General features: G+C 37.2%; 1 protein-coding gene across 17 annotated transcripts in view; it reads right to left on the reverse strand.

The window, feature by feature from the left end:
- PLAGL1 (PLAG1 like zinc finger 1) overlaps positions 1–24,047 on the reverse strand; it is a 109,559-nt gene that overhangs the window by 25,647 nt on the left and 59,865 nt on the right. For 11 of the 17 annotated variants that reach the window (XM_078447404.1, XM_078447403.1, XM_078447398.2 and 8 more), the window contains 2 exons: positions 20,907–20,940; positions 3,703–3,776 (listed from right to left, as the gene is read on the reverse strand). The gene's annotated coding sequence lies outside the window, so the exon portion shown is untranslated. Of the gene's footprint in view, positions 1–1,694; positions 1,783–3,702; positions 3,777–20,906; positions 20,941–24,047 lie in introns of all 17 variants that reach the window. The other 6 variants (XM_078447409.1, XM_078447408.1, XM_060614436.2 and 3 more) reach the window with 2 other exon arrangements.

Here is a 24,047-nt window from a genome sequence, read left to right on the forward strand (position 1 = left end):
TATCTGAGACCTTCAGAAGAGGTTTCCGAAAGCCCTGATGAAAACTGGAGAGGATTCTAGATAAGCCAAGATATAGCATCCATCCTGCAGAGATCAGAGTTTTTAGAACAGAGAGCCCTGGCTGGAAGAACTTCAGATGAACAAGAATCAGCAACCAGGGAGCCCCATATTCCTGCCACCCAGATGCCCACTGAGTCTGCCCAGAATGTGGGACACAGACAGTGGGGAAGACGGAACTGGGAGAGGGGGAGTTGCCTAGGGAGCAAGTGCTCTGTCATAGAAGCATAGTGTGCCAAGACAGTGCCCCCTCCTGGCTTTGGTTATAAGGAAGGGGAATATTTCATATTAAATTGTACCTAAGAAGAGAACTCACAGGAAACATGGAAGCTAGGTATGTTGAGCCAGCAGGCAGAGGGTTGGAAAAGCAAAGCAACCACAGCATGGGGCCACTCTGGCCTCTGCTGACAATTGCTTCCCTTCTCACACCAGATAGGTGAGGCCCAGAAGGGAAGAGAATAACAAACAGTTCATGAACATTCACATGGCCTATCCCCAACCCCCATCACCCAGTGTGGGGAACCACATGCAGAAGACTGCTCTCCAAACTGTGGTGCCTGAAAACCTGGTAGGAGGAAGGTGGGGAGATATGCTGGAGAATGGAGGACTAGCCCATTTTATGGGCCCAAACTCAACTTTCATGTGGCTCCCTTAAACTCGCTACCAGTCTGGTGAGTAAAGAGCTTGAGCAGCTAGGTCAGTGCAAAGGGACATTTCTGCGTGCTAGAGATCTAGGTCCGTTCGGGCTCCTGTCTTGTTTTTGGAGTGGCCCCCTTCATTCTAATCACAATGCTGCTGCTAGAGTGATTCTTCTAGCACGCAAATACACGACATCACTTGGCTATTTGGAATTCTTCAAAGGTCCCATTAGTTTCCGTCAGTTAAAACCAAGAGTCCTGACTAATCAGAACCACTGAGAGTTTTTAATCAGGAAAGCAGTATGCTTGGGTTTATGTTCTCCAAAGAGACCTCAGACAGATGTACAGATTATGCTCCTGGATTTAACCATCATATACACTAAAATCAATATAATAGTAATTCCCTTGGGAGAAAAGAAACCCAAAACCCAAAAAATGTGCACAGAAAGAATAAACGCAATAACTGCACACTGAAGTTGCTCTATAAAGCCGTTCACAGGGACTTCTAAGTCTTCCGTGAATCAGAACTAACAACACCGTCACAGCACTCTGAGTTGAACATACAGGGCAAATGAGAACCATTTTAGGGAAACAACATAAAATGATGATCATCTTAATGTGGCTCTAATTTACATGTTGATTGTGTGTGTGTGTGTGTGTGTGTGTGTGTGTGTGTGTCTGTTTTATGAATCACTTTTAATTCCTGTGTTCAAACAAAAAGGAAAAAATTACCTTGGTAAATGCCACATAACGGACCAATTAAATTATTCCCCCAATAAAGTACACTTTGTTAAAGTATAAACATGCGTAACTCCTAGAGCTATTTTAAACACACTGAAAAACTGTGCTTTATTTACTATTTTTATATTTAATACTATCCTATATTATGACCACCCCCCAACTCCCTTCATCTCTGAACTGCCTTAATTTTAACCTTTTGTTTGTCCAAGGAGTCAGAAAACAAAGAAATTTTAATAATTCTTAGATAACTTTTCTTACCTAAAAGTGGTACAATAATGTATTTTAACCACTCCTCCCTTATTCTACTGTGTCAGCAGCATACTCTACTTAACACGAGGATGTGTTCCTACAGTTAGTTAAAAAAAAAAAAAGAGTCAATTAAATGATGGTATTCATCTAGATACAACCTAGAAAAATGGTGTGGTATAACACAAAGACCAGGTGATGACTGGCTCTGCTACCTGCCAGGTATAGAATCTTACACAAGTTCCCTAACTTCCCTTTTTGGCGACATCTATGTACTTTCCAGAGCTGTTACAAGATCACACATTATGTATGTACCTACAGAAGCACAGAGACTCATACAGAGTCTAAAGTGTATGTGCAAAAGAGATGGGTGGCCTGTTGTAAGTTTCAAGAAGGACTTTACACACTGGGTAAATTCACAATTAGGAAACATTAGTAACTTGTTTCAGAATGCAATATACGTGACAGAATAAAAATTATTGATTCACTTCCATAACCTTTCCTTAATTTGGGCCATCATGACATGATTTCATTTCCTAACATGTGCTTATAAAATAAATTTCTATTATTTCCTGCACGCTACAAAGTTTTGTGTAGATTTTGTGTACTTTTGAAAGATTCCTAAATTCTTAAGCAGTGTGATATTATTGCTGTGCTTTAAATGGTAATATCATGTTTAACTAGAGAAAACAATTATAATTGGCATGAATTGGTTGTACAGGTACTATAAAGTCACTTAAGGATATACAGAAGTGATTCTGGCATTTTTGGATTTTGCTAAATTGTTCTTTTTGAATGTGTTGGTGGGGAAGTGGACTGGTTTCAGTAAGAATCATTTGGAGAACAGGAATTTAAACACACACACACACACACACCCCTAACATTCTCTTCACTCTGGCCTTCCACCTCAGGCAGCTGTGGATAACCTTCTAGAAGTTAGCCCCAAGAGCAAAATAAATTGGAAAGTGACTTATCTAGTGAGGGGTTTAAGGGAAAAAAAAGTGTAAGATGTAATGTAAGGAAACTGACAAAGAACACTGGAATAAAAAAAATATGGCATATTACAGTCAAGGACATTTTGCAACAACAACAACAACAAAAAAAAAAAACACAAAAAAAGTGTGGACAGAGGCCAAGAATTATGGTTAAACAACACTGTTAGCACCGAAGCTACAAAACAGTGGGTGGGTAGCGTTAGGGGGGGGGAAGGCAATGGGCTCATACGGAAAATTAATACATGTTACAGGGAAAAACCATCAAAATGTTGGATATGAAATTTAAGGCTGCAATTAGAGGTTGCTATTTTGAAATAGGTGGTTAGAACAAATTATAATCTCCATATGTATGATGGGGAATGATAAGAAATAAAAACGCCTGATAAATACTGAGGATCCTGCCAACCATAAGTTCTCTCAAATAAACACTGGATTTAGAAGCACACTTATTTCATAACTTAGGGAATCCGGACAGAATAGATGCAAATGGAGAATCACCTCATATTATGGTTTTAAGAGCATGATTTAGAAACTGAATTGTAATAAAGGCAACAGATTAAGTATGATTCTACATGAAGGCTAACACACCAAATTCTCCCCCCCGTACGTATTTGTCCATTTTTAAGATAATTTTAAAACATCTTTTGAAAATGTGAGAGAGGGAGATCACAAATTTCTAGTGAGCAAGTCATGATAAATAAAAAGCAATTGTATAACATTCCTTATTTCTAAATTAATATGAGTATCAACGATAGTTCTTAGCATATTCTCCTGATTTTTTTCTAAACAGTGAAAAATAGGTTTTCATATCCCTCAACCTTATTTTTCCCTCAAAGCCTCAAGTTCCTCAAGTGCAAATTCTCTGAGAGCAAGCATTTTCGGGAACATAACCCCCTCTACTGTGGAAAAAGCAGAAGGCTTTGGTGTGTGCTCTACCATAGGAAAGAACGAGAATACAGACTCACGACTGACCACGGGAGAGCAGACTGGGCAGAAGTCCGAGGGCTTAGCAGAGACATACTTACCTTTTTAAGTCTGAGGTACAGAGAAGTTTTAGATGTGACATGAAACAGAGGCCACATCAGACGTGAGAGCAAGCCTAGAACAGGGGTGGGGGGAGAGAGGAGAAATCAAAAGGTTAGGGAAAAAAAAAAAGCATGGAGAAAAACCACACTGGTACTAAGTAAGTAGACATTTATATACAGAATATTAGTTCAGGTATGCCAAGATCAAACATTTCTCTTCGTCAACACGCCACAGTGCCATATTCCAGCCTTGCAGAGACACGTGTGCCTTTAAGTTTTACAGGAGTCTTACTTTTAGAGAGGCAGTGCAGTGATGTGGTTAGGAGCATGGACTCTGGTGTCAGAATGCCTAGATTCAAATCCTTGTGCCACCGGAGCCACTTAGAAACCTCACGCAATTTGTTTAGTCTGTCTCTGCCTCGTCCTCCTCGCCTGTAAAATGGAGACTATAACCGTACCTACGGACAAGAGCCTTTTGAGGATTAAATGAATTAATTTGAGTAGTGCTTAACAGTACTGCCTGGTAAGCAAGGAGCAAGCATGTATTTGCAACTATATTCCAGAGACCTCAGTTCAAGTGAAAATACCTCACAGCCTCAGGCAGAAATTAGACAATAATCAGAACCTTTTAAAAAGTATCACACGTGAACCCTATCCTTTGGGAAAAGGAAACCAGCCCCTGAGCAGGACTGAAGGTGAAGTAGGGAGGAGAGGAGAATATTCTAAGGAGCAAGGAAAGATCATTAAAAGGCCCAAAACAAGCACAGGCAAACAAAAACCAAAAACACCAAAAACCAAACCAAAACAAACCAAAACAAAACAAACAAAAAAACCCCAAAAACAAAACAAACAAAACTCCTTTCCTTGATTCCATTTTTACCCCCCGAAGACAAGGCTGCTGTGAGAAGAGAGGCCTGAAAGGCGGAATTTGTTGACAGTAAGCATACCCAATGAAGGTAATTTTAAATCTGTATTTCAGAACAGTCTTTCCTGTAATTCAATCTAATGAAGAAGGAGGATGTTTCCCTTTCAATGACTAGATAAGCCTGTATTAGGGCTGCTTTATTTGGTCAGTCTCGATGGACGGGAAGCCATCTAAGAGGGAAGTATCTGGTGTCTTTCTACAAGGAAGTTTGCTTATGGAGATAAACACACACGCGCAAATACAAACACCTAATATGTGTTGATCCCCAAACCTATTTTGGAGGTTGGACTCACATTATTTGAAATTATTCTTCTCAGACATTATAGCATTCTTCAGGCCTGAGAAAAGGCGCTTTTATGGAGGATCACGTAGTTGGAGTTACCTGATTCTATAGACCTAGCTAGAACACAATTCTTACTGAAATTATTTCCTTGGCCTGTATGTAGTTCTTTCTATCAATGTGGACAAAGATATGCCTCACTGCTAAAATGAGAAAGTGTGGTTTGATTTCCTATGTTTCCTTCCACCCTCTAACCCTCCCTACTTTGGTATGATGTCACATGAAATTACTTCCAGAAACAGAGGGTAGAGCAGCCAAGTTATAAAACCTAAGTGCTATGCTTACTGCTTTCTTATCTACAAGTTAATACTTATGGGGGCGAGAGTCTATCGATGATCAAGGCCATGGTAATTTTCCTATTTGGTAAGAAATCTGAAATCTCAGCAGAATCACAAACTGCTGAGTCCACCACATTCGTATGACCCATACAAATACCCATTCCTCTACAAGATTCCTACCGCAACTCGCACATTTGCAAACCTGTTTAAACTTCACCCTTACCTTTAATCAAAAACAGACAACCAAATAGATTTCTTTAAAAAATAATCTTGGTGGTAAAAACAAAAATATCATGGAGAGTAAAATATTAGCCAGTTACCGTACTTCTGTGATGACTTACCACCCCCCACCCCCATTTACTAAATTTTTCCATTACGATTCTAAGATGTTGTTTCCCAAAGAATGTTGACAACTATTTCCCACTTAAAGCTGTGGTTTAAAAAGAAATAGGTTTTAACTTGCGAAGAGCTCAGAATTGGGCTTGTTCTAGGGTCCCTGTGAAATCATAGCAGTTAGCCCTTTAGACTCAAAATTTCCCTTACACTTTTCACTGACAAATGAAGGTGTTGGCTTCCTTTGATAACGGGTTCATAACATACAGCTGTGGTAAATCTGGTTAAATAAACTGTCAAAGGATGGTTTGTTTTGCATTATTTAACATTACATCATAGAATTAAATCATGTAAAATGGAAGCTTTATCCATCTCCATCACTAAATGTGGTCAAGTGGAAGTCTACAAAACTCGAAATTAAAAGCTTTTTCATTATACTGAAAATACGTAAACCCTGTGTTGAGATTTAGTTTTCGGAAAGAATATTAGACAACAGAGCTTAGACTTAAAAAGGACAATGCCATCCACTTTTTTAACGCTTCCTGTTCAGAGGCTGATGGACTGCTCAACAAACTTGCCAAATCAAAGAAGTGTTTAATGAAATTCTCCATAGAGCGCAGATTTTAAAAAGCTATAGCACCAATCAGGTAACAATAGATCAATCAAGTTTTCCTAAAATGTAGTATTTGCAGTTGAAGCCTGGATAAGTAATTACATTCAAACTAACGTACAGGGAGCTATCAATCCCCATTCATGCAGCTCGCATTCACTGAGCCAAGAGCTTTGCTGGGCTTGGAGATATAAAAATGAATCCGACACAGCTGCTTTACTTCCAGCTAAAAGAATACACCTAAACAAAGAGCTACAGGGCAATGTGTTAAGTGCGAGAATAGAGGTGTGCACAAAGGGCTCGGGGCCAAAGGAAGACGCCATAAATTCTTCCTGGGAAATCAAGCAAGCGAGGGGAGATGTAAAAGAAGGTATGGTGATGTTTCCTTGTGATAAACTCAAGATTTTTTCCTTGCTGTGTTCTCAAAAGTTAGGTAGTAATTCTAGGATTTATGAAATGCGTTAATTGCAAGTGCTAATAGTGGTCTATTAGTTTCATTTATGCTTCACATAGACTTTCAGTTACAATATTCAAATAGAAGTTTTTAAAAATAAATGTATTTCCACACAACGCACACTGTCCAGAGCAGCAGGAATGGGCAGCATGAGTGAAATTTAGATGCAAAGTTCAAAGATGTTCTGGAACATAAATGAATGACATTCTTTATACTCAGTAATATTACATTAATGCTGATTTCAAGTGTCAGTTTTTTTCTTCTTCTGAATGCAAAAATAAAAGAATTACTCGATTATATCATGGGTAATATTTGTCTTTCTCTACTTCTGTGTTTAAAATAGAAGGAGGGTGTTGAATCAACTTCTACTTAACATCATTTATTATGCATACCATATTCCTACTTATAACACAGTTGTGACAGAACCTCCATTGTTCATTACACACTAGCCCCAAACTCGAGTAATTCTAATGTAAGCATGAGAAACCACCGTCTCCTTTGGGGTGAATTTCCAAATTCCTCTGTGTTAAATTGAGGTCTAATTTTCCCTGCGCCTGGTTTTCACAAGAAGGTCCATCCCACCCCATGTGCTCCTTTTCAGCTGTCAATAAACAGAGGCAGTGAATTCCCCCACAGCTTCACAAAGCTAGTTAGGCAGAGCCATTCATTCCTTCAGGAAAACAGGGCATTGATTTCAGCGAGTTCCCAGGGAGCAGCTGCAACAAAGAGATCAAAGGCCCACCTCTCTTTCCCTCCACTGCTTCCATCAGGCCAGGCCCAGACAAACAGCGACAGGTTTCCTTGAGACAAGGAGAGGGCCCGGCAGACCACCTCATGGTTCAATTCAAATTCATCCGTTTCCTACATTCCAGTGACAGTCCAGAATGCTAACCATGACAAACCAGCACAATCGCCCGGCATAATATACTGCTCGCTAGTTCATCCAAGGTCAGAGGGAGAAAACAAGCACCGAGGGAAGTCCTCCACTTCTAGGGCCTGCTGAGCCTCAATGGCCCCCTGACATTCCATAAATAAACTTCGCCTGCTCACTCTCCCTTTCTTTTTCCATCCTGCAACCCCACAAGCAATGGTCTCACTTAATCTGCAATTTCTTTCGTGTCACTGTACCCAAACTATTGGGACATTTTATTCTCAACCTAATAGTTCTAATGATGATAGGAACATGGCTTTGTGGGCAGCCCTTCTCGGTTCACACCTAGTAAACTACCACCATAGGGTGAATTTACAGCTGTAATTACTAGGGCTTCCTTCAAGGCCTCATTTCCAGTGAAGGCCACACAACCTAAGGAGTCAGTCTGCGTAAATTCTGTTTGCGAAACAAAAAACGTGAACAGAGACAGAAGGGTTAGCTTTTGATGTGAACGGAGTAATCACCCAAACCGCTAATCCAAACCCCTATGTGACAGTCTGTGTGTGAATGAGCCCTGTGCAGCTCTGTGGGAGTGAGAGGACTGGGGGTGGGGGGTAGCAGGGGTAAGAGGGGCTAGAGGAAGATGGGTTCTCCTGATTGGTTACCTCTGTTGAACAGATTTGATTAAAAGGTTTCTGAAGTCCCCACTGAATTCTGAGCCGCTTCTTTGACACAACCTTCACGAAAGCCTGTAACAAAATGCATTTGTTTTGTTGCGCCCCCTTCCATTTCTGTCACTAATCCCGAGGAAACATGGGAGTGGATGGGTTAAATTTGAAAATTCCTAAACCAAAAAGAAAATAAACAATATTGGAATGAAAGGTATGGAGAACTCATTCCTTGACACAGAACACAACCTTCCCACGTGCCCATCTTATGAGCTTCAGTGTGACCGGGGGGGATCCGTTCACTGATTATTCATTTGACTGCCAAAGATGCCATTTTGTACATGGTACTGAACAGCCCTCCAAGAGAAGACTTTCACTTTCTCTCAAGCTGGGACAGAAATGAGCTTAGAAAATACAGAAGTCTAAATGGCACAGGAAAGGTAGCTTCCTAGTAGGAACAGTGTGACAGCTATATTAGGAACCTCAAAGCTGACTCTGGCACTGATCTACTTTGGGCCTCTCTGTCTTTCTACTCTTCCAAAATGGAGACAGAAATATCTGTCAAGAATTCCATTACGAGGTATTGTGAAATAACCATTCCTCAAAAACAAAGTATCTCATTGAAGAACGCTAGTCTTTTGAGTAGAACTTCCTTATGTAATCACTCTAACTTCAATAGAACTGCTCTGGAAACTCACTAAGTTCCTACAAATCAAATTATTTTTTAAAAGCACTCAGAAAATTTACTACTTAATGGAAGTCTGTAGCAAATGACAAAATACACCCATCAATTCATTTGTATACCCTTTCAAAAGCATTGAAAGCACCTACAAACATCAATTTGCTCTTCATCACAACCACCTGAGATAGGTGGTTTTATTAGTTTCTATTTTTCAGTGAGGAAAACAGGCTTAAGAAAGGTAATAAACTGACTTGCCAAAGTCACAGAGCTGGTAAGGAGAAGAGTCACTGTGAAGTATCCAGTTTCTCAATCCCACGCGGTTTCCACTGCATGTAGCTACCATATGTGCATACAACTGCTCACTGAACTTCTCTCACAATAACTATATTAAATGATCACAATCTACTCCTAAGCCCAAAGCACTGGCCCACTCATTCAAGGACGCAGTGCTTGAGTATGGACTATGGTGTCAGATCCATATTTAAATTTTAGTGTCACCTTTTAGTAATTGTGTAAATTAAGCACTTAGTATTTGCACACTCAGTTTCCTCATCTGTAAGACATAAATAATATCTTCTGATAGGGTTTGTGAAGGATCAAATAACTAGTATAAAGCCCCTAAAGCAGTGTTAGCATATAATAAATGCTTAATAACGGTACCTATTATCAATGGTGCTGAAAATCAAACCAATGTAAAACTTGTCAAAAGAGAAAAACCTGTTTCCTTTTCAATAAAAAGACATAAAATTTAACTTACAGCTTCTGGATTACATAGCTCTCTTTAGCACTAAAAATTTACCACTCGCATCTAATATTTTAAGGTGGCCAACTAATAAACCCAGATCAAACTGTCATAAAAGATAAGCTACTACACAAAATAGAAGCACTAATTGAATTGTGTTTTAGAAAGCTGATTGAAGAAAATCCCTGGCTGTTATAAAGCAGCAATGTGGTTTTTTTGTACAATCAGCTTTACTTCTTGCCATTTAACTATTTTAAGCAAGAATGTATTGGTTCTAGGCAGAAATGCAGACAGTTGCCACATGAAGAGCAAAATACATCATAGGAATATTTGTTACACAGAGCTAGTGCTTTACAGTTTTCAAAGAATACGTATATTATTTCATTTGACCCTCACACTGCTCTGCTCACTAGAAGAAAACAGATGGACTTTTTAAGCACAGGCAAAGACTGCCAGTGATACACGGTAAATTTTTTTTTTTAAACTCTTGGTCTCATTTTTCATAACACCTTATTGATAGTTGGTAGTATGTAGATGTTACAGTACAGAGTGTACAGAATACTGTGGAAAGACAGGCCACTAAGTCTGGTAGAGCCAGAAAAGGCTGTGGAGAGAAGGTGACATTTATCCAACATTTTACCTAGTACAAAATCACATCTAGAATGTTAGTGATTGTCCCTGAGCTTGATGAAATTTTCTCTGAACTCTGAATATGCCTTTCAGTACCTTGGTTCTCATGCACTGCTTTTATTTGCAAACTTAAATGCATTTCCCTTTAAAAAAAATTTTTTTTTTATATATTAAAAGAGGCAGGGAGTTGAGGCCACTGCTGTTTGACTAAACACCACTTAAGGCTCTAATTCTACAGTTCTGTGATTTTTAAAATTATTGGTCATTCTTATATTACCTACTATATAATACATCAGTTTAAATGTGCATGTTAATGTATAGCCTATTAACATTGAGAAATATATATGCTTTTTTACTTCACTACCATTTATCTCAGAAATTAATAGTTGGGAAGAGCCTTTAAGAATATCTAAGGGAGGGACACCTGGCTCAGTTGATATACATGTGACTTTGAGCCCCACCCAGGGCTTACAAAAAAAAAAAAAAAAAAATTAGAGTATATCTAAGGGAACATGCCTCATTAAAGAAACTCAGCCCCCAGCAGGGGAAGTCTAATGGTTATTTCTTCCCTATGAAGGGCCAAGAGTTGCCTTTTTATAACCACCAGTATTGTCTCCTCCAACATGAAACAAACATGTTTAATAAAAGACATCCACAAATTTGAAGACAATTTTGACAATTCCTTACCTTCAGCCATTACTTTGAGACTATTCTTTTCTAACATGGGCACATAGTGCTATAAATTTCCCTCTAAGCACTGCTATCGTTGCATCCTAGTTATTTGGAAATATGTTTTCATTCCCATTCAGTTGAAAATACTTTCCAATTTCCCTTTTCATTTTTTGTCACATGGGTTATTTGGCAAAAGTCACCAGCCCAACCATTTGGGCCGGGTGCATTTTCTTTTCTGGAAAGTTGTGGGGTTTTTTGTTTTTTGGTTTTTCCCATTTCATCTGTTATCAAATTTGTAGGCAGAGACTGATTGTAGTATTCCCTTATTCGCCCTATAATATCATGAGATCAGTAGTCATGAACCCTCTTTCATTACTGACACTGGTAATCTAGGTCTTCTTTTTTTCTTTGGCTAATCTGGCTATAGTTTTATTTTTTTGATCTTGTTGAGAGAACCATTTTTTGTTTTGATTTTCTCTCATTTTCCTATTTTGCAACTCTATTGACTTCCCTAATTTTTATTTATTTTCTTCTACTTGCTTTAAGAGTCTCGTAGTCTGAGAACATACTTTGTATAATTTCTATTCTTTTAAATTTAAGGTATTTTGTATGGCCTAGAATGTGCTCCTGGGTTGTTTGGAAGTGTGTTGTCACATTTGAAAATATTTTTCCAGATACCTTTCTGTACTAATTCCTTTATGGGCAGGAGATATTCTTTGTATGATTAGAATTTTTAAAAAAATTAATTTACTCATTTTCTTACCTAGAATATGGTCCATCTTAATAAATGTTCTGGGTGTACTTAAACGTGGTGGGTAGAGTACTCTATAAATGTCAATTAGGTCAAGTTGGTTGACAGTGCTGTTCAAGTCTTCTCTATCCTTACTGATTTTCTATCTAGTTGATCTATCATCTATTGAGAAGGGTATTGAAATCTTACTGTAATTGTGGATTTATCTATTTCTCTTTATGTATAGTAAAACTTTATTATTAGGTGTATAAACACTTAAGATTATGTCCTCAGTTTAGCACTTTATCATTATGAAATCATCTTTATACCTGGCAGTATTTTTTGCTCTCATTTCTACTTAGAGGTTTTAAGTCAAGGCTTAAAAAAAGATTAGTATTAAATATTGTTTTGTATCCTTTACATTATAACCTAATTGTGTCTTTAGCTATATGAAGTACATTGTTTTGCAGACAGCATATAGTTAATTCATTTTCTTAAAAAAAAAAATCTAAGCTGACATTCACTGTCTTTTATCTAGAGTGTTTAAACCATTTATACTTAATATGATTATTGATATAGGTAGGCTGAAATGTTCATCTTGCTGTTTGTTTTGTATTTGTCCTATCTGTTCTCCATTTCCCCTTTCCTTTGCTTTTCTGTCTTCTTTTGGACTATTTTTTTCTGATTTAATTTTATCTCCTTTAGTTTATAACTCTTTTGAGGTTTTAGTGGTTGATTTAGGGTTTACAGTCATATCCTTAACACAACGTACCTTCAAGGGATATTATACCTCTTCACATAGAGTATAAAAGGTTTGTATTACATTTCAATTTTTCCAATTCTGACCTTTGTGCAATTGTTGTCAATACATTTTACATGTTATAAACCTCTACTACATTGTTACTATTTTTGGTTAAAACAATCTTTTTAAAAAATATTTAAGTTGAAAAAAATTTATATATTGACTCATTTCTGATGTTCTTTGTTTCGATATAGTATTTCTTTCCTTCTTTCTTATGGTTTCCTGTAACATTTCTTATAGTGTGGGTATAGTAGCAGTGAATTCTTTCAGCTTTTACAGGACTAAAACAGTCTTTTACTACCTTTCTTTCATTACTTAAATTATGTTGTTCCACTGTCTTCTGGCTTTCATTGCTTTTGGTGAAAAGTCTACTGTCGTTCTTTGTTCCTCTAAATGTATAGTGTCCTGTTCTCTCCTTTGAAATCTTTATTATTGGTTTTAAAGTATTTGATTGTGGTGTACTCTGATGTAATTTTCTTCCTTTTTTTTTGGTAACTGCTGGTATTCACCGAACCTCTAAGATTTGTGGGCTTATCGTTTCCACAAAATTTAGCAAACTTTCAGCCATTATTTCTTTAAATATTTTTTCTATTACCTTCCTCCTTTGGAGACTCCACTTATACATATATTTGACTGACTGAAGTTGTCCCAAAGCTCACTGATGTGGTGTTTTCAGTGTGTTTTATTTTGTATAATTTCTAATGCTTTTTATCTTCAAGTTCACAAAGTCTTTCTTCAGTGTCTGGTCTGCTATTACTCCTATTCAGTGTATATTCCATTTCAGATGTTTACGTTGCCTCTAGAAGTCCAACTTGTATTTTTTTTTTTTATAGATTTTGTATCTCTCCTTAAACCAGTGCTGTCCTCTACAATCTTGAGCATATGTATAAAATAACTATTTTAATATCTTTGTTTAGTAAAGCTGTTTACTAAATCTTTAAAAATCTGTTTAAGTTTAATATCTTTATTAAAATCTATCATCTCTGAGTCTATTTGCATTGACTTATTTTTCTCTTCACCAATGAATTTTCCTGTTTCTTGACATATCTAGTAAATTTTGATTGAATACTAGATACTGCACACTTTACCTTTTTAGGTGCCAGATATTTTGTATTTCTTTAAACATTCTTGAGCTTTGTTCTGGGATGAAGTTAAACTACTAAAAACAATTTGACCTTTAAGAATGGAGAGTCTGCAAATTGTGGCCCACAGGCCAAGCCTATTTCTGTAAATGAAGTTTTACCAGAATTTGGCCATCTTCATTCACTTATGTATCATCTATGGCTGCTTGAACATTACAATGGCAGAGCTTAGTAGCTGCAACAGAGATCATATGGCCTGTGAAGCCTAAAATATTTTCTATCTTTTCCTTTACCAAAAAGTTTATGATTCCTCTTTAATGGTTTACTTTCAGGATTTTTTTTTTAAAGAAAGGATCAAAGCAACCTTTACTCTAGAGCTAATTTTCCCTTACTACTGAGGCAATACCCTTCTGAGTACTCCACTTTATGCCACTTATACTACAAAGGGTTTTCTACTCTGCTGGGACACATTCTTCCCTACGCTGTGATCTATATTTTCCTTCCTAGTGGTTCTTCTCTCAGCCTTGGGTATTTCTCTTACATGCATGCACTAATCAGCACTCAGCTAAAGACTCCAGTGTTCCGTGTTCTCTTTGTGCAACTCTCTTTTCTGGCTCTCTGTCCTACAAATTCTAGCGGCACCTGCCTCCCTGAATTCCCAACTCTATTACTTCAATTCATGGTGACCACTGAGCTGTGTTTGGTTTCCTCTTCTTACACTGTGGCCGTGGGCACATCATTTGTTTTCCTTCTCTCAGCGTTCATGATAGTATACCGCTAGTTGCCCAATGTGTGAAAACCTATTTTAAATTTTCATGGGCTTTTATTGGTTCCATTTTGTTTTTTGGTTGTTTAAGGCTGGAAAATGAATCAAGTTCCTGTTACTACTTCATGGCTGGAAGTCATGAAAGTCCCCTCAGTTTGAAGTTCCAGTTGCTTACATTTGTATTAGTGCTTTATATTTACAAATAAGTACTGAAAACTCTGCATTACCTCACTTCATCCTCTCCACATCACTAAGATATAGATATTACCAAAAAGCTCAGAAACTACAAAAAGTGACTTGTCTGGGGTCGCATTACAGAGCAGCCCATGTCTCTTAGTCATTTTCTCTTCCACAGAAATAGAGAAGTTTTCAAAATTTGGGATATAAATAATAAGAGGCTGCCTTCTCTATAAAGTACGTTGTAAAATAATTACTAGTATCTCAAATTATAGTACTGAAAAATATAGAATTAAAGGATTGTTACTGAATGTTGCTAATGACCAGGTCTATCACCTCAATTAATCCTCATAATCCTCATCGCTATTATTATTTCAGTTTTATAAAAGACAACTTGTGACTAAGAAAGGTTAACTTGCTCACAATCATGTACTTACTGACATTACAGCTAGAATTCAAGCCAGGTTACACTCATTCTAAAATTTGTGCTCTCCATGCTGTCTGCTCTCTAATTTATAGCTCTTAAAAAAAAGGGAGCTTTTGGAACTAAATTATGATAGAACACTCCAAGTCCTCAGTAACAAAATGGTATTAGGAGCCATTTATTAAAAGTATCAAGATCTATTCATTTTTACCAAAGAGCTTTTAATCAAACAACCATTGAAAAAGAAAATGAAGTATATTCTTAGAAGAAATTTCAAACCTAGTTTTTCTCCCTGTAATACTTAGAAACATATAGATGATTGAGATTTTGGATGCTTTTTAATCATGTTTCATCTAACTGAAGTTCTCAAATCAAGCATTTAAAATTCCCTGAGTTATCTGGGAAAGCCTACAACTGAACAAAACTCAGTTGAGCTTGAGCTCCTGCAACAGAATTTTCTTACCTCTAAATACTGAAAATATATTCAGCTTTCTTAAGATCTTACTACTTATTTTCTGGTAACAAAGCTATATATACTTACTGTAGGAAATTCCGAAAATACACATTTTTTATTTGCATTATTCTCAGTATGTCAGTTTCTTGCTAGCCATAAGAAATGAACCTATTATCTTAAGCTTCCAATTATTGCCACTAAATGTATACTTATCATCTCTACTTTATGTAATTGCGTTAATTCTAAAAGTTTCATAATTCATTTTCAGAACTGTATAGGTCTATCATCATATTGCCTACAGATTTTAGCGTTATCTCCTCTTCTAATAACTATACTTGTTACTTGTCTGTCTCACTGACTGGCTAGAACTTCTACTACCCATGTTAGCAGACATCATGTCACTACTCTTGATTTTGATGGAAATGTTTGTGACCTTTGCTATTAATAAATCTGTTAAGATTCAAAACAAATATTTTATATCCAAAATAAGAAAGTACTATTCCTAAGGGATGACCAGAAATGGGTGTTTAATGTTGTCAAATGTCCCACAAAACTCTAAGTTCACATTTAAAAAAATTATTAATATGGTGTAGTTTTTCCAGAAGATTCCCAAATACTGAATCATTTTTGTACTCAGGGCAAGTCCAATTGGTTATAGTAGTTCATTTTAAAATCTTATTTGTAGACTTTACATTTATTCTCCTGACAATATTTTAAAAGTTTTGTGTTGGCCATTACATTTTAATGACGGTTATACAAATCAATATATCTATTTTACCTTTCTGAGCTGTGGAAGTTATGTAGCATGGAAGTAACTATTACATGAACATTAGGAAGAATCAATCTGACAGGCAAACCAAGTCAAAATAACCTTTAGTACCTTAATCACTAAAAGTTTTAAAGCTTATTTATATAGAACTTTATATCATGTTCACTTAAATTTTTCTTATTTTCCTCTCTATTTCTCTGATATATATACACATATTTTGGTAACCTAGTATATGGGCAATTTTCGTAAGTCTTCCAAAGGTATTATAGTGTATGGCCGTACTTATCTTTCGTCTAATGGTTTGTTAACAGTTATGGGGGTCCATGACAAGATATGAATTATTTATTTATTGCCACTTCCAGCAGAAAAAATCAAAATCCCATGGAAAAATTCCAGTTGGCCTGGCTTGGATCACATGCCCATCCTAGGACTAGAAAGCAGAAGGACAAGATACAAAAACTGCCTCAATGCGAGTCACTTACCCATCTTTGTGAGTCAGGAGGCAACAACAGAAGGGCATATTAGACAAAGTCAGTAACTACTACATAATCCCTTTCCCCTGTTCCACTTGTGGAGTTCATCTTTGAATGAAGGGAAGACAAATAAAATATATATTAGATGGTGATTAAAAACTAAAGTACTTAAGAGATAAAAGACCATTAAGAGAGTAAAGGGAGGGAGAAATAACGGCAATTCAAAATAGGCTGGGGCACCTAAATAGCTTAGTTGGTTAAGCGTCCAACTCTTGATTTCGGCTCAGGTCATGATCTCATGGTTTGTGAAATCGAGCCCCATGTCAGGCTCTGTGCTGACTGCAAGAAGCCTGCTTGGGATTCTCTCTCTCCTTCTCTCTCCCTGCCCCCACCCCAAATAAATAAATAAACTTAAAAAATGTTTAACAAAACAAAAACAAAACAGGCTGGTCAGGGAAGGCCTAGGTGAGGAGATGACAATTTAGCAAATACCTGAAGGAGGTAAAGAAGCAAGTCTTATGGCTTCTTGTGGCAACAATAACTGCAAAACCCTAACTTGGAAGAAGAATATTGATATGGGTAAAGCAGTGAGTGAGGGGGAGCAGTAGAAGGTTAGGTCAGAGGTAATGGGGGCCCATATCATGTAGAAGATGATAAACCTCTATATAAAGAGAGGCACTGAGGCATTGGAGCAGAAAAGTAACGTGGCCAGACCTAGAGTTTTAAATAATTTATCTGGCTGCTCTTTGGAAAATGGATTATAGGAGAAAAAGTATGAAAGCAGAAAGACCATGGAGTGCCTGGCTGAGCAGGTTAAACATTGGCTCTTGATTTTGGCTCAGGACATGATCTCATAGTTGTGAGACCGAGCCCCGCATAGGGCTCCTCACGGAGTGTGGAGCCTGCTTGAGATTCATTCTCTCTCTCTCTCTCTCTCTCTCTCTTCCCCCCCACCGCCCACTTGCCCTTCCCCCCTTGAGCTCTCTCTCTCTCAAAAAAAAAAAAAAAAAAAAAAAAAAAAGGCAGGGAGAACAGTAAGGAGCCTATTTTAATAAAAAGATGATGAATGATGATGGTTTGGGCCAGTATGAGAGTGGAAGAAATGGTGAGAAGCAGTCATCTTCTGGATATATCTAAGGTAGAGCTAACAGTATTTCCTGACAGCTAGATAAACATAAGGTGAGATAAAGAAGAAATGACAATGGTGTCAAAGAGTGTGGTGTGAGAAAATAGAGTAACAGAGTTAATATTTATGAATGATAGAGTTGCCATTTACAGAGATGAAAAAGACTAAGGAAGAGGAAAGTTTAGTTGAGAGTGGAGAGGAAGCTAACTGTTGACATATTAGGTTTGGTATGCCTGGTAGACATTCAGCAATTGGGTATTTAAATTTGGAGTTCAGGAGAGAGGTTCACAATGGAGATATAAATTTGGTAGATATCAGCATATATGTGTAGTTAAAGCCATGAAACTGAACCAGCTTAGCTAGGAGTAAGTGTAGGCAGAGAAACAGTATAGGAACTGTCCTGGGTCACCCAGTGTTTGGAAGTCAGGGCAATGAAGAGATATCTGCAAGGAAGACTGATACGAGTGGTCATGGTAACTGGAAGGCAGCTGGGAAAGTGTGGAGACTTAGAACGCTAGGGAGGTGCAAGACTGACAGGGTCAATGATACTGGTAGGTCAGGTAAAATGAGGGCTGAGAACTGTGAGATTTGCAACATGGAGGTCACTGGTGACATTTAAGACAGTTTTGGTAGAATGATGAGAATCAGTCCAGACTGAAATGGGATCAAGACAGAATGGACAGAAAGACTGAAAAATTGTGTAGAAGAAAATGGAAATGAAATGGATTGGTAACTAGGGAGAATGGGAAGTAAATAATTTTTTTTAAGTAAAAGAGGCAGGAAATCCATAACTCAGGGCGGTGAAGGGACAACTGCTACAGCAATATCCTTGAGTAGGTGAAAGGAAATAGAATATAAGAACATAAGTAGAAGAGTAAGCTTTAGATTGAATTTGGACAGTTCACCCAGAGAGGAAGAAGAGAATGCAGAATGTATGGTGTGGGTAGCAGGGGTATATGTGACGATGGGCACTTATGGAAGTTCTCTTTTGAGTATTTCTATTTTATCAGTGATAAAGAAAACAGAGTCATCAGGTGAAAGGGAAAACAGAAGAAGAGGAACTGCAAGTTTATAGAGAAATAGGTTTTAAATGTCTTCCTAGGAATCAATTGTCCAAATTGCCTGAAAACATTAGGGGACCACTGAGGTTAATAATCAAAATAGTTAAAATAAGACTAGTGAGCATGGCTGATCACTTTTCTCCAGCTATGACTAGCTGTGCAGCTAAAGGCATGGAAGAGACAAAGTCTTTGGGGTTTAGATAGCAAAGTATCTAAAAAGTAAAGCAAGAAGCAGGGATAAGAGAAGGGGGTAAAGTAAAGTAAAGCAAAGAAGGAAGGATAAGAGAAGAGGATAAACAGGTAATTTTAATGACAGGGTAGAGGCTATTTACACTGAATAAGCAAATATCTAGATGGAATTAAAAATTTGGGAGCAGGGACTGGTGGAGAATGGGATTCTTGAACTCAAGATCATGGAGGGAAACAGTTATTGCTAATGACTAAGTTTGCAATATCACCATGGAAGGGGAGGACAGGACCAAAGTAGTCTGGGAGACAAGATCACTGAAAGAGAGAAAGTTAAGGAACTGAGAAATCAAAGTATTGGAAGGACCCCAAAGTGGCCATAAAATCACCAAGAATTAGGACACAAGACTCTTGGAGAGGAGGACAGTGAGCCAGGAGCTAAATCCTCAAGGAATGAGAAAGAGTAATGTGGGAATTAGGTGACTACAACAAGGAAAAATACATATTTTTACTTTCAAGATTTCTAGAAATTATGTTTTATAACTATATTTATAATTATTTACGGTTAATTGTATGTCAACAGTTTTAAGATACTTCAACAGTCTTTTTATGTTCTATTTCTTCTGTTCTAGCTCAAATGTCCTTATTCTCTTCCGCTATCATTGTGAAAAATGTACAATAGATCCTGTCATTGTTATCAATTTCCTAAATTTTAAAGCACTATTTCCTCAAAAATGTTTCATGGAGCCCCAATCCTACAGTATATATGGAGTTATATTGGGAAATATGTTTGAAAAACAACACAGACCATAGGCTCTTTTAGATAATCAGTTCTTGGAAGTAAGTCTAATTTTTACTAAGGTTTTTTCCCCCTGAATTTACATGACTATAGGTCCCTTTCCCATATAACATCCAAAGGAATGAGTATACTAAGGCATATACTTTGGGGAAAACTGTATTAAGAGGTGTGTGTCTTCCTAGTGGCCTGAAAATAGGTGAAACAAAACTTGTTAGAACAAGATTCAAACTAATTTAGACACCGTCTGAGAATGCAAATCCCCAGTATGTTACCTTGTAACAGTATCATCCTCCACTGCTAACATTATGAAAAACGAAATCATCTTCACACAATGTTTCTCAAAGAGGTCTTTAAAATTAGTTTAACATATTTCAGTTCTTCATCAAAATGACAACATGCACATTATGGTTCATAACCTTATTTTTCCATACTGGCAACACAGTCTCTTTTCTAAGAAATTGGCCAAGTGAAACCCATTTAATAATGTCAAATGTTTTCTGTGACACAGAGAATAATTTCTTTTCCAGGTTAAAAATGTTTATTCAAATTTTCCTATTTCAAATGTTTGCATTTTATGGAATTAAAAACCCCCAAAACCTACCATTATAACAGGAGCTTATAGAACAGCAAGAGAGCTACTTCAAACGATAAAATAGGAATAAAGTTATATTCTCAGATTCCCAGTCTGGAATCCTGCCCTCATTTAATCGAATTGCCAGATTTTCACAGGTAAATGAAGCAGAATTTATTTTTCCTCACTAGTCAAACCACTTACACTTGTGGCTTTCTCCCAGGGTGCTGTGCCCCTCTTATCATCCGCCACAAAGATGTTCTGGGTGCAGGCTGTGATGTCTAATGGGAGAGATGTACATACAACCTCAACTCCACAGATGGCACTTTACTCCTTCTAATCATAACCCTGATAGGAAGTCACTCCAAAGACACAGAAGGCCCTAGCCCAAGATGTGTAATGCAAACTTCCTCAAAATAACTATCACCTAAAGGCATCAGAAAAAGTGAAACAGCCCTTAAAATAATATAAGAACCAAATGATAAAGTTTTGCTCCAGGTTCTCTAGAAAAGTACTCTTATAATCAGAAAATACAGAATGTTGAGGGTGGAGAATAAAAAAATTAAAATGTCAACTTACAAAGCCAATGATGACTTATCAACGAGGCAGAAACCTAAAAACAAAAAAATAAATAAATAAATAAAAGTCATTTATTAGTTCTATGTAACAGTTGTACATGCATTTTTAATTTTATACTGTGGTAACTATAGATTCCCACGTGAATTTTAAGAGAGATTTGAGTCCCTTTACTGTATCCCCCAATGATAACATTTCACAAAGCTAAAGTAGAATATCGCAATCACTACATATTTGTATTAATAAAATCCACTGATCTTTTGAGATTTCCCCAGATTCATTATACTTATTTGTGTACGTATTTAGTTCTACAGAACTTTATTACCTTAGGCTCATGCATATATCACCATACAAGATACCGAACAGTTCCATCACCACAAGGATCCCTCATGTCCTTTTATAAGCACAACCCACCTCCTTTTTCACAACCCCCTTCTGTCCCCAACCTCTTATATATCCTTTTGCTTCTCCCTTGGGAGACAGAAAGAATGTTCGCAAGGGCACACATGCAAGCAGGGGAGGGGAAGAGAGAGGAGGAGAGAGAATCCCAAGCAGGCTTCACATCCAGTGCAGAGCTCAAAGGGGGGCTCAATCTCATGACCAATCAGATCATGACCTGAGCTGACATCAAGAGTCTGATGCCTAACCAACTAAGCCACCCAGGCACCCCAAACCTCTTACACATCTACTTTTTAACATTAAAAGTAAACAACATCCATTTGTGAGTGATAAGTATTTTACTCATTGTGCACAAAAGACTACTACCCAGTTATATGTCAAATCATAAATAAAGAATTCTATTTTTCTACATGAAAGAATAAGATTTAAAGCAACAAATTTTCTGGAGAGAAAATTTTGTTTGCTTGTTGGTACCAGGACATAAACTACTCGCTTCAAAAATCAAAAGGTGAAAGGTAAGAGTGTTGTCTGAACTCAGATTCCATATTTTCAACATATATTTTAAAAGGCTTTATTCTTTTAGAGCAGTTCTAGGTTCACAGCAAAATTGAGGGGAAGATGTTTTTAGTTTCACACTCCACTTGTTCAACTGCTGCCATATAGGAAAGCAATGCACTTTCATATATTAGCCTTATAGTCTGCAACCTTGCTATTACTCATTTATTAGTCCCAGGTTTTTTTTATTTTTTTTATTTTTTGGATTTTCTATATAGATGATTGTACCATGTGTGAAAAAAGATAGTTTTTTTCTTCCCAATCTGTATACCTTTTATTCCTTGTCTTATTGCATTAGCTAGGAATTCCAGTATTATACTGAAAAGGAATGATAAGAGACCATCTTGCCTGTTTTCTGATCTTAATGGGAAAGCTTTTACTTTCTCACCATTAAGTATGATGTTAGCTGCAGGCTTTTGCAGATATTCTTCATCAAGTCGAGGAAGTTCCCCACTATTCCTAATTTACTGGAAGTGTGTGTGTGTGTGTGTGTGTGTGTGTGTGTGTTGATCATAATGGGTATTGGATCTTGTCAAATGCTTTTTCTGCATCTACTGATAAATCATCTGCTTTTTCTTCTTTAGCTTGTTCATGTGCTGGATTACATTTAATTGATTTTCTCAAATGTTGAACCAATTCTGCATACTTGGGATAATCCCCTTTTAGTCATGGTATATGACTTTTAAGGATTGTTGGTTTGGGGCACTTGGGTTTAATGTCCGACTCTTGATTTTGGCTCAGGTCATGATCCTAGGGTTGTGGGAGCTTTGAGCTCCACACTGGGCATGGAGTCTACTTCAGACTTCTCTCTTTCTCTCTCTCTCTGTCTCTCCTTCTGCCCCTTTCCCCTGCTCATGCTCTCTAAAATTAAAAAAAAAAAAAAAAAAAAAAAAAAAAGGATTGTTGGATTTAATTTGCTAAGGATTTCTGAATCTATGTTCACGAGAGATACTGATCCGTAGTTTTCTTGTAATGTCTTTGTCTGGTTTTGATATTAGAGTAATGCTGGCCTCACAGAATAAATTAGTAAATATTCCCCCTGCTTCTATCCTCTGAATGTGATTGTAGAGAACGGCATAATTTCTCCCTTAAATGTTTGGCAGAACTCACCAGTAAATCCATCTTGGCATGGTGCTGTTTTGAAATGCAATTATTTTATTTAATAGTATAGGCATGGGCATTGAGTTCAAAGTATTCCTTTATTATTAAATGTCCAAAGGATGTGAAGTGATACCTCTTTTTTGTGATATTAAGAATTTGTGTCCTCCTCCTTTTCTCAGCCTCACTAAAGGCTTATCAATTTTATAGATCTTTCAAAGAACTAGATTTTGGTTTCATTACTTTTCTCTGATATATATCTTCTTTTCAATTTCACTGATTTCTGCTTTTTAAAGTTAAAAAATTTTTTTTAATTTATTTGTGAGAGAGAGAGAGAGAGAGAGAGAGAGCGCGCGCGCACAAGTGGGAGAGGGGCAGAGAGAGAGAGGGAGACAAAGAATCCAGAGCAGGCTCCAGGCTCTGAGCTGTCAGCACAGAGCCTGATGCAGGGCTCGAACTTGTGAACCGAGAGATCATAACCTGAGCCGAAGTTGGACGCTTAACCTACTAAGCCACCCAGGCGCCCCTCTGTTTTTTAATGATTTTTTAAAGTAATTGCTATACCCAACATGGGACTCAAACCCACAACGCCAAGATCAAGAGTTGCATGCTCCACAGACCGAGCCAGCTAGGCACCCTTTTTCCTGCTCTAATTCTTACTACTGCTTTACTTTTGTTTACTTCAGATTTAGTTTGCTCTCCTTTTTTTCTGGTTTCCTAACATGGAGATTTAGATTATTGAGGTCAGGACTTTCTTCTTTTCTATATATGCATTCAGTACTATACATTTTCCTTTAAGCAACACTGTCTCTGCATCTGACATTTTGATGTCATGTTTTCATTTAGCTCAAAGTATTTTAAATTTTCTACGGATATACTTTTTTGACCTATTATTTATAAATTGTGTTGTATAAGGCAAACCATAAGAGACCCTTAAATACAGGGAAAAAACTGAGGGTTGATGGGGGGTGGGGAGAGGAGAAAGTGGGTGGTGACACTGAGTAGGGCACTTGTTGGGATAAGCACTGGCTGTTGTATGGAAGCCAAACTGACAATTATATACAAAAAAAAAAAAAAAAAAAGAAAAGAAAA

The sequence above is a fragment of the Panthera onca genome, chromosome B2, assembly GCF_046562875.1.
Source record: "Panthera onca isolate mPanOnc1 chromosome B2, mPanOnc1 haplotype 2, whole genome shotgun sequence".
Taxonomy (NCBI): domain Eukaryota; kingdom Metazoa; phylum Chordata; class Mammalia; order Carnivora; family Felidae; genus Panthera; species Panthera onca.